The following is a 10,249-nucleotide window of genomic DNA, read 5'->3' as shown; positions in this document are numbered from 1 at the left end:
GGCCCTAATACCTACAGCCTCCCTCCCCCTCTCTTTACCCCACCTTTCTCTCCAGATCACCTTCAATCAAACAATCAGTTGTATTTATTGATGGCCTACTGTGAGCACTGTGCTAAGGTCTTGGGAGAGAACAATATAACAGACTTGATAGACATATTCCCTGCGCACAATGACTTCCACTGCATAAGCGGATGGGACAGAGGGAGGGTTTGAACTTTGATTCTTCAGTCCATCTCCCACAGCTCGAACAAAGCTCCCTGGATCACATCACTGGGTGGCAACGTTGGGATTGTCATCACCAGGACCTTTCCACCATTTGCTGGGCCCCTGGGCTGCCCTGACTCCTGCCATCACGGCCCACCTTACGTTTGTTAGCAGCAGGAATCCCAATAACCTCAGTGGCCCCAGTAGCAGCAACAGCAGCAACAATCAGTCACCTGAAGGTCTGGCCCAGGGCCCGAGCTATGCTGGTGGTCTGGTCTCCAGACTAGCTGCTGCCCAGAATTTTTCCCTAAGTGGGTCAGACCTACATGTGGAAGGCTGCCTCTCCCTCTGGTCCTCCTGCCCCCACCTCCCTTCACAACCCACCCTTGCTGTAATTTCACTTTGAGTCATCTTTAGTAATTTCATGACAGAAAGAAGTAACAATTTACATAGGTAGCTAACACATACCCTACAATTTTTCTAATTTAATGGTATTTGTGAAGTATTTACTAGCCCAGGCACTGTGCTACGTGCTGAGGTAGAATAATAATGATGGTATTTGTTAAGTGCTTACTATGTGTCATGCACTGTTGTAAGCACTGAGCAAGCTAATCAGAAAAGCAGCATGGCTCAGTGGAAAGAGCACGGGCTTGGGAGTCAGAGGTTCTAATCCTGCCTCTGCCACCTGTCAGCTGTTTGACTTTGGGCAAGTGTTTTAACTTCTCTGTGCCTCAGTTACCTCATATGTAAAATGGGGATTAAGTCTGTGAGCCCCATGTGGGACAACCTGATTACCTTGTATCCCCTCCCAGTGCTTAGAACAGTGCTTGGCACATAGTAAGCACTTAACAAATGCCATCGTTATTATTACTATTAACCAGAGAGGACTTAGTCCATGTCCCACATAGGGCTTAGTCTTAACCCTCATTTTATTGATGAAGTAACTGAGGCACAGAGATATTAAGTAACTTGCCCAAGGTCTCACAGCAGACAAGTGGTGGAGTTGGAGTTAGAACCCAGGCCCTTCTGACTGCCAGACCCTTGCTCTATCCACTAGGCCATGTTGCTTCTCACTGATTCCATCATTCTGGAGCCCCAAACCTATGCCCCTTGACTCAGACACACATCCTCATCCCAACTCTAAGTTAAGAGTACGTACTAAATACCTACCATGTACTGAGCACGAAACCTAGCACTTGGATAAGTACAGTAGTAGTAATAGGTGAGGAGCTTATCATTTTCCCTTCTCTCTAGTAGTAAATATTTTCATGTTTTTCTCTTTCATTGGAGTGCTAGCTTCTTGTAGTTCGGAAATATATATCACTTTGTTATTTGGTACTTCTAAAGTACAGTACACTGCACCAAGTGGAAGTCAATAAATATTATTATCTCTATATCCATACACTCACCCCAAAAAATCACAGAGAATTAACTACTTATTAAAACTAACATCATTAGAATTGATTCGAGTAGAGCAATAATGGTAGAAGAAGTTAAGTGAAACACTAGCCTGCACCCTCTGCTCCTCTGCTGCTAACCTCCTCATTGTGCCTCGTTTTTGCCTGTCCCGCCATCGGCCCATGGCCACGTCCTTCCCCTGGCCTGGAATACCCTCCCTCTACACATCTGCCAAACTAGCTCTCTTCCTCCCTTCAAAGCCCTACTGAGAGCTCAACTCCTCCGGGAGGCCTTTCCAGACTGAGCCCCTTTTTCCCTCTCCTGCTCCCTATCCCCCCAACCTACATCCTTCCCCTCCCAACAGCACTTGTATATATTTGTACAGATTTATTACTCTATTTATTTTACTTGCACATACGTACTATTCTATTTTGTTAATGATGTGCATATAGCTATAATTCTATTTGTTCTGATGATTTTGATACCTGTGTACATGTTTTGTTTTGTTGTCATTCTCCCCCTTCTAGACTGTGAGCCCGTTGTTCGGTAGGGACTATCTCTGTATGTTCCCTACTTGTACTTCCCAAGCGCTTAGTACAGTGCTCTGCACACAGTAAGCACTCAATAAATACGATTGAATGAATGAATGAGTTGGTGTCAAAGGTTTGAACTGAGTGGTTCTGTTTAGGTACTACAAACTGCACCTGTTCTGCCTACCAGTCATCTCACAGTGCTTGTCAGAGGAGAGACTGTAGATGATTCAGTACAAACCACCACCACTATGGTAAAAACAACTCACACCCATAATCTGTTGGTAGTTCAGATCCACCTTTCACCCTTCGCCATTGGTGCTCGAACAATCCTCAGCTGAATGGAAAAGGGCCAGAAAAAGTTCACTCCTGGGACAAACTCTGCAAGAGATTCTCTCTCATGGATGCAGTTACAACTTAGTTACTGAATGCAGACCTGCGTATTTACTAGATGTTTGGGGGGACCCTACCAAAGATGTAAAAATCATCGTCCCCACCCTTAAGGAGTTTAGTGTAAAATGGGAGAGAGATTAGATATAAATTAATGTATCTTTCAACCACCGAGAGCAAGATAATAGGTCTAAATAAAAGACATAAGTGAATAAATGAGCAGATGGATTCAGGATCTCTGATGGGATGGTGTGATTGGGAGGGATTGACTGCTTGTCCAAATTTTCTCCTCCATCCCCATGAAAAGACTATGGGGTGGAAATTCCTAGTCACTGGTAATCATCATGGTACAGGTAAGGATAACTACTCCCAGCCATCACTTGACAGAAATCAGTTTTTGAATTTCTATGTCTTTGTTAGTGTGTGTGTGTGTGTATGGGGGGCTGCATGACTTGAGTTGGAGCATGCATATTTGTCTGAGGGAACCTGTGTGTTAGCGTGGCTAATTGGCTGACTGGTGCTTGTCCCTCTAAGATCTACACTGGCCCACTCACCTGGGAGTCTTACCGGTGTGGGCCAGTGTAGATCTCAGAGGAAGAAGAAGCAGATGAGGCTGTATTTGCAGAGGGCACAAGGGAGAAGGAAGGCCAGCCACTGACTCACCCTCCTGCAGGGTTATTTCCCCCTGAAGGCGATTACTGAGAGACCCACGAGGCACACCGTGAATGTTAGCACTTGGGAAGACCTCAGTGTATGGCAGAGAGCAATATGACAATGGAAAGAGCATGGGCCTGTTAGTTGTGAGCTGGATTCTATTACCAGCTCCCCGATTTACCTACTGTGTGACTTTGGGCAAGTCATTTAACTTCTCTGTTATCCCCATAAGTGCTCTGCACATAGTAAGTGCTCAATAAATACCACTGATTGATTGATCTGGAAAATGTGGGTAAAATACCTGTTCTTTCTTTCCCTTAAACTGTGAGCCCCATGTTGGGTAGGGACTCTGTCCAACCTGATTATCTTGTATCTTGTACAGTGTTTGACATACAGTAAGGGGTTAAAGATATTATTATTATTAATAGTATTATTATAATTATTGTAGAGACGGAACAGTAGGCATGCTGGGGAGACGGCTGCTGAGAGAAAAGGGCCCAAGAGGGTATGCACTGCCTCGGTAAAGTTGAAGAGTGAGCAATTTCACAGTTCATTTATTCTTTCCTTCAATCATATTAATTGAGCGCTTACTGTGTGCACAGCACTGTACTAAGCGCTTGGAAAGTACAAGTCAGCAACATAGTAGTAGGAGGAGTAATAGTAGTAGTAAAAGCAATAGTATTCATTAAACAGCCGCTGTGCATAGAGCTCTGTACTAAGCACTGGGGAAAAATACACAAGTGAGAGTTAGACTGTTGATTTCAGTCTTGACTGTAAGTTTGTTATGGGCCAGGAACCTGTCTGCTAATTCCTTTGTATTGTACTCTGCCGAGTGCTATGGTACATGGTAAGTGCTCAATAAGTAGCATCGATTGAGTGGTTCCGTGCATGGGTGGATCTCTCCTGGATCTAGCATATCCAAGCAGGAAATGCAGGTCTTGAATTCCTCTGGCTGTGCTACATTTGGGAAGTGAATCAGCAATTAATAATAATTATGATGCTAAACACTTACTATGTGTCAAGCACTGTTGTAAACGCTGGGCGAGATACAGGTTAATCTGGTCAGTTCAACCAGCTAATTTTTTGTGGTGCTTTTTATGTGCTTACTATGTACCACTGTACTAAAGTGCTGGGGTAGATACAAGCTAATCAGGTTGGGCACATTCCCTGTCCCACATGGGACTCACAATTTTAATCCCAATTTTACAGTTGAGGCCCAGAGAAGGGAAGTGACTTACTCAAGGTCATATAAAAAGCAAGTGGAGTAGAAGGATTAGAACCCAGGTCCTCCTGACTCCCAGGCCTGTGCTCTGTCCATTAGGCCACACTGTTTATCAATTCCTCCATCTTCCCCATCATTTGGACTAGGCAAACCTGGTCCCCCTCAACACCGACTCCCCAGTGAAGAGCGACACCTTTACCTGGGTTGGACAACCTCCACCTCATGGGCTTCAAATCCCTGGGATTCAATTTGCTGTGTGGAGGGCTCAACGATGAAATTTCTTGGGGTTGTTGATGATCAGCATGATGTCACTGAGGGGCAAGGTTAGAGGCTGCTTCCTATCCCCCTCTTGAAAAAAGTAAAAAACATAGGGTACCACCAGGTACTGGGGCATCAGAAGGAACTGGATTCTAATCCCAGCTCTGCCCCACGTTTGCTGTGTGATCTGTGTGACCTTTGCCTCTTTTGCCTCATCTGTAAAATGAGAGTTAAGACTGTGAGCCTCATGAGGGACAGGGAGTGTGTCCAACCTGATTTTTTGTAGCCACTCCAATGCTTAGAATAGTGCCTGGAGCAAAGTAAACACTTAACAAATGTCAGAATTATTACTACCAATTATTCTAATGGGGAGACACTTTGGATGACATTTTGAGTCACCAACAGTTCAGATCTTCTGGTGTCTCAAGGATCCTTATCTCTGAGCTCGTTAAACCCCTTTTGGCTGATGCATTTTCAGATGAGTTTAATGACTTTCCCTCTTTGCAATCAGAAGCAACATGGCCCAGTGGAAAGAGCACAGGCCAGGGAGTCAGAGGACCTGGGTTATAATCCCAGCCCCACCAAATGTTTGCTGTATGCCCTTGGGCAGGTCACAACTTCTATGTTCCTCAGTTCTCCTTTTCTTCCTTCTGTGAGCCCCTTGTGGGACAGGGACTGTGTCCAGCTCAATTCACTGTTATCTACTAAAGCACACAGAACAGTGTTTGACACATGGTAAGCACTTAACAAATAGCATAAAAGCCCACATAATAATAATGATAATAATGAAAATAATGATAAATTAAGTATTTACTATGTGACAAGCTCTGTAATAAGTACTGGGGTAGAGACAATGCAATCACATTATCCCAGTCACATCATATCATCAGTCAATCAAAATCATTTACATCACAATTCATTCATTCGATCTTATTTATTGAGTGCTTACTATGTATAAAATACTGTACTAAATGCTTGGGAGGGTACAATATAATGGGAAAAAGACACATTCTTGCCCATAATGAGCTTACAGTCACCTGCACTGACCCTTAGAAACGTCCAAATTCATATTGATGATTCTTCTGACTCCCTAATTTCTTGTTTCTGCCTACTGCCCAACTCTGATGACTCCCAACACCATCCTAACAATATTAGCCACACATTCGGGGGCTTCTAATTGCTTGATGCCACACTAGCTTTGCTGTCCTAAACTCCATCCTTTACCCCTCCAGCTCTGAATTACTCCTTCTGCTCATAATCTCTTAACCTACCACCTCAATAACATCTCTCCCTCCTTCAAGACCTTCTTCCCCTCCACTGAGTCCTTTGATCTCCAGATTTCCTCTCACAGACTTCCTGAAAACTACCATTTCTCGGGTGGCTACTGATGGCCCTCGTGAATGCTGGACAGAGATACCCAAAAGATATCATATCCCTTATGCACGTTAACACAATCATGTCCTTTGTACCATTTTGAGGACTTTTGTCCATAGTCACCTGAATCTAGGATATTTATCAATCAATCAATCAATCAATCGTATTTATTGAGCGCTTACTGTGTGCAGAGCACTGTACTAAGCGCTTGGGAAGTACAAACTGGCAACATATAGAGACAGTCCCTACCCAACAGTGGGTTCACAGTCTAGAAGGGGGAGACAGAGAACAAAACCAAACATACTAACAAAATAAAATAAATAGAATAGATATAAGTAAAATAAATAAATAAATAGAGTAATAAATATGTACAAACATATATACATATATACAGGTACTGTGGGGAAGGGAAGGAGGTAAGATGGGGGGATGAAGGGGGGACGAGGGGGAGAGGAAGGAAGGGGCTCAGTTTGGGAAGGCCTCCTGGAGGAGGTGAGCTCTCAGCAGGGCCTTGAAGGGAGGAATAGAGCTAGCTTGGCGGATGGGCAGAGGGAGGGCATTCCAGGCCCAGGGGAGGACGTGGGCCGGGGGTCGATGGTGGAACAGGAGGGCTGAGTAGGTGCGAATGAGGTTGTTAAAGTAACTTGGTGATAACCAGGGCCTTTTTCCCGTGGTGGCGGGGGGGGGGAAAGTCAGTCAGGACCGGACAGGGAAGGGGGGTTGGGGGGCACTGTAAGGAAGGTGGCCTAAGTGTTGGGGGCGGTTGGAAGCAGGTGGCGTCTATGGCGGCGCTCGGAGGAGAGGATCATTCCTGGAGCAACGGGGGCCACGCGGTGTGATGGCGGGAGGGCGGGCCTCTCGGGAACGGAGTCCTGGGCGTGTATGGCGGCGCTCTGAGGGGAGGATCCTTCCAGAAGCAGCGGGGGCCAGGTGGTGTGATGGCGGGCGGGCGGGCCTCTCGGGAACGGAGTCCCGGGGGTCTATGGCGGCGCTCTGAGGAGAGTATCCTTCCGGGAGGAACGGGGGCCATGCGGTGTGATGGCGGGCCGGCCTCTCGGAAACTGAGTTCCAGGCGTCTATGGCGGCATTCTGAGGAGAGGCGTCTATGGCGGCGCTCTGAGGAGAGGATCCTTCCAGGAGCAGCAGGGGCCACTTGGTGTGATGGCGGGCGGGCCTCTCAAAAGGTCTAATCCTGGAGGAAGGGGAACCCCTAACCTATCCATTTCATCTAAAGATATTTCATTCCCCTCTGAGGACCATCAAAACCCAGGTGTCACTTCTGAGCTGAAGAGTACAGTGGCAGAAGCTGAGATAGAGAGGCCAGCTGCTTAACATAGAAATACGGACCCAGAGGCTTCTGGAATTGTGTCTTTACTATGTAGAAGACAGAAGACAGACCAGCTGGAAACCTGATGGATCAGAACTGGACCCCTGGTCACACTACAACTTTTTCCAGGAAATAATCTGAGATTTACTACTGTATCAGAGGGAGGAGTGAGGATAGGATGGACCTCCTTTGTGAACTTCATCTCTAGACCACCTGTTGGAGATGTTTACCCATAGTAAAGAATCCTATTCATCCTGCTGGTTTGATCACCTCTAAGTGCCTCTAGCAACAACAAAACCCTGGCAGATTCAAGTTCAGGAAGGTGATAAATTCATTGGGGAGCTGAATTCACTTTGGGTACCACTGGGAACATTCCAATGATGTACACCGATATGTTGCTATTCAAAATAAATCCACGGGATGCTAAGCCTCTGCCACTTGTGTCCTATGTTCTAATATTCTATTCCTATATTCTATAATAGGAAGCTTTCTCAGATCTTGACTGGAAGCTGTTCCTGAGACAAAATGAAAGGCACCAATTAGGCACGGATCCAGATATTTTCCCCACATAATTAGCCAAATTAGCCCCGGCTGTATCTTTGGTTTTTTTGTTTTTGAGAGCCATGCAGAGGAGAGATACGTAATTCCTCAGAGCTGCAGAGCTCCAGGTACTGCACTAGGTTGCTGACCTTTTACAGAACTCATTTTAAATAGCTCTCAGTAGCCTGAGGAAAAATGCATGCCTCATAGGAGCAGATGGTAATAGAGAGGGCTATCGTATAGGGGTTTCCTACTCCAGGCTCTTGTTTTCTGTGGTTGTAAATATGCAAAAGAGAACATTTCCATGCTGAAAGCAGGTTTCCAGCAAATGGGATATGGCATGATTTTCCAAAGCACGTGCACATGCTTTATAACAGAAAGAATTCAAGTGACTTGTCAACCTCTTGGTAGCGTCATCTGGACTACCCACCCCTAAACTGAGTTGTGTCTTGTTTCTCAAAAGGTTTACAGGAACGGAAAAATTCCCCAAATCACTGGGTGTGATACACATCCAGAAATATTTTCTTGCCGTTATTTCACATTTTCAAAATCGTTCCTTTTATCCATGTTCAGTTGCCTGGAGTAAATGTTTTATATCTTTTATATCAGAAGTACCTCGGCCTAGTGGAAAGAACACGGGCCAGGGAGTCTGTTTCAGAACGACAATCTCTCCAGCCCCACAGTCTGTCTCTGCCAGCGGCATCAGCATATTGGAAACGCTAACGACGGTTGCCCTCCTGATATTTAGAACGCATTCTTAGAGATGTCTTTCCTGTGCATTTATACACTCTCTTCTTGAACCTAACAGTGTTTTCCTCAGTCAATCAGTGGTATTTATTGACTGTTTACTATGTGCTGAGCACCATACTAGACACTATTCCTGTACAACAGCCTGTGGCCACAAATTCATTACGTTTGCCACCTTTGGGTGATCCTCCCGCTGTCATGCTTTATTGGACGCCCCCTCATCTTGTTGTGGAATATGGAGAAGCAGCATGGTGTAGTGGCTAGAGCATGGGCCTGGGAGTCAGAAGGTCATAGGTTGTAATTCTGGCTCTACCACTTGTCGGCTGTTGACCTTGGGCAAGTCACTTCACTTCCCTAGGCCTCAGGTTACCTCATCTGTAAAATGGGGACTGAGAATCTGAGCCCCACGTGGGACAACGACTGTGTCCAACTTGATTTGCTTATATCCACCCCAGTGCTTAGTACAGTGCCTGGCACACAGTAGGCACTTAACAAATATTATCATTATTATATTCTAGACTGTGAGCCCGTTGTGGGCAGGGATTAACTCTATTTGTTGCTGAATTGTACTGTACAAGCGCTTAGTACAGTGCTCTGCACACAGTAAGCACTCAATAAATATGACTGAATGAATGAATTAATGAAATCAATCAATCAATCAATCGTATTTATTGAGCGCTTACTGTGTGCAGAGCTCTGTACTAAGCGCTTGGGAAGTACAAGTTGGCAACATATAGAGACAGTCCCTACCCAACAGTGGGCTCACAGTCTAAAAGGGGGAGACAGAGAACAAAACCAAACATATTAACAAAATAAAATAAATAGAATAGATATGTACAAGTAAAATAAATAAATAGAGTAATAAATATGTACAAACATATATACATGTATACAGGTGCTGTGGGGAAGGGAAGGAGGTAAGATAGTGGGGATGGAGAGGGGGACGAAGGGGAGAGGAAGGAGGGGGCTCAGTCTGAGAAGGCCTCCTGGAGCAGGTGAGCTCTCAGTAGGGCCTTGAAGGGAGGAAGAGAGCTAGCTTGGCGGATGTTGGGAGGGAGGGCATTCCAGGCCAGGGGGATGATGTGCGCCGGGGGTCGACAGCGGGACAGGCGAGAACGAGGTATGGTGAGGAGATTAGCGGCAGAGGAGTGGAGGGTGTGGGCTGGGCTGTAGAGGGAGAGAAGGGACGTGAGGTAGGAGGGGGCGAGGTGATGGAGAGCCTTGAAGCCCAGGGTGAGGAGTTTCTGCCTGATGCGCAGATTGATTGGTAGCCTCTGGAGATTTTTGAGGAGGGGAGTAACATGCCCATAGCGTTTCTGGACAAAGACAATCCGGGCAGCGGCACGAAGTATGGATTGAAGTGGGGAGAGACACGAGGATGGGAGATCAGAGAGGAGGCTGATGCGGTAGTCCAGATGGGATAGGATGAGAGCTTGAACGAGCAGAGTAGCGGTTTGGATGGAGAGGAAAGGGCGGATCTTGGCAATGTTGCGGAGCTGAGACCGGCAGGTTTTGGTGACGGCTTGGATGTGAGAGGTGAATGAGAGAGCGGAGTCGAGGATGACACCAAGGTTGCGGGCTTGTGAGACGGGAAGGATAGTAGTG

Source organism: Tachyglossus aculeatus, chromosome 3, assembly GCF_015852505.1.
Source record: "Tachyglossus aculeatus isolate mTacAcu1 chromosome 3, mTacAcu1.pri, whole genome shotgun sequence".
Taxonomy (NCBI): Eukaryota; Metazoa; Chordata; class Mammalia; order Monotremata; family Tachyglossidae; genus Tachyglossus; species Tachyglossus aculeatus.
This window is presented reverse-complemented; position numbering follows the sequence as displayed.